Here is a 2,037-nt window from a genome sequence, read left to right as displayed (position 1 = left end):
AAAATGGATTTCCCTTTAGTTAACAGAAATACATCGAACACTGTTTTTTCTAAGAATTGAATAGAGAAATACTTTAACTATTGTAATCTTTCTTATTTTGATGGGTATACAGTTGCATCTCAACTAGTGTCACTAAAAACAATGCATCTATAAATGTCCTTGTAAATATTTATTGAGAACTGGATTATTGACATGGGATTTCTTGGTCAAAAATATGCATATTAAACATATTTCCGGCAAACTATATATATATATATGTATATATATATACATATATGTATATATATTCAGTCTTATTATCAATTATCTTATCAGTATAAAAGTTCTTTATAAGCCTCTTGAATAATTATATTAGCAAACATTTAAAAATATGTTTAAATATTTTTACTAATTTTTGAAGGATTCTAAAATATTTTTGCCTAATCGAAATGAGTAAAATCCTCAAAGTACTATTGAACAAGAGCAGTGATGAATATCTCTGTATCTCCTACCACTTTCTTGAAAATATGGTGGCAGTTTTTTTAAACTGTAGCATCGAGTGGAAATTTATACGAATTTTTATCATGTCTAGATAATTTTATTCTATTCTTATAAGATTTTATGAGGAATGACTGATAAAGCTTATCTGGCATCTTATAATATAATAAAATAATTGTACTTTAAACACATTTTGATAAAGCTTATTTTGAATGTGGTTTATGAGAAATGAACTATGCTTGCTTTCCTTAGTTTTGTTTACTCACAAGTTATTATTCTTTGAACACATGGCTCTATTGGGTAGTCATTGAGCTTATAAAATGGGTTCACGTGTTATTTTGAATTTTTACATAAATATTCATAAGTAAAAATAATATTGTGTTTTCTTGGGATGCACTATATAATGTTTTAGTAATAAAGCTATGTTAGTTTTTAAAAATGAATAAGGGAGATTTTGACATATTTCCTATATTTAATTTCCTATTTCCCATATTTAAATATTTCAGAAATACCGCTTTACTGTTTAGTTACAAATTAGCTATAAAATCATCTCACTTTTAATGCTTAAACACTTTTCCACTCTAATTACTTTTCTAATATCTCCTACTGGTGTTTGATATTTGCAGCCAATAGTTCAAAGCTTTAATACCTGTAAATATCAAATAAAGATCTTAGAAGATTTCCTCAAAGAAAACAAAAAAGGAAGCAAGATATATGTTATCCTTATGGATATCTAAAATGCACCAATACATGTTTTGCTTCAAAAAAAGAAAACTAGCAAAATAAATGAGAGAGGAGCACGAAGTTCCACACAAGACCATTAGGGACTTACTTTGATAACACGGTAAAGAACCACCTTTGATATTTGAGTATGAGTGACCACTGGCAGCAGGAAAAATACCTAAAAAATCCAAATGGTTAGATATAAAAAGTCACCTTCACTCCCTCCCCTTTTAAGTGTTCCTTCAAAAGACAGAGATAATAATCAAAATGGTCTATCCCAGTTTTGTTGTCCTCAAATCTTCTTTGCCCCATTTTGTCTCCATTTCAAATCAAGGTCAGAAAATGAAATAACATTCTTTCCTCTGTAGAAGCATTTTATTTTTTCAAAAACATCTCATGCTAGGGTTCGGCCTTAAATATATTTCTCTAAATTTTTGAAATAGCATCTTCTGTCTGCCCTATATGCTTCATGCTAATTAATTTCTCTCCTTTCTTGTGGTCTTTAGTGGCTTTGGGGGAGGACGCCATTTGGATGTTAACCACACAGTTTGCCAATGAGCTGCACTTCCAGTCCCTTTTGCTCTGTGTGTGTGTGTGTGTGTGTGTGTGTGTGTGTGTGTGCGTGTTTAAACAAGGCTGCTGAAACATGTTCCTTAATAGCAGCCATTTCCAATATCACTAGATTTATCATTTTATCTCTGCTTCTAGAACTGAACTGTTTTCCCAGTTCTCCCTGCAGCTCACTCCCACACAAGGCATGGGCTCCTTTCCATTATGTTCTTACTTTGAGTCACCAGAATCATCCCCCAAAGAGCACACTAACTCAGCAGTGGCCTC

Source organism: Fukomys damarensis, unplaced genomic scaffold, assembly GCF_012274545.1.
Source record: "Fukomys damarensis isolate Sample0158 unplaced genomic scaffold, DMR_v1.0_HiC HiC_scaffold_9, whole genome shotgun sequence".
Classification (NCBI taxonomy): domain Eukaryota; kingdom Metazoa; phylum Chordata; class Mammalia; order Rodentia; family Bathyergidae; genus Fukomys; species Fukomys damarensis.
Note: the sequence above shows the minus strand (reverse complement) of the source record.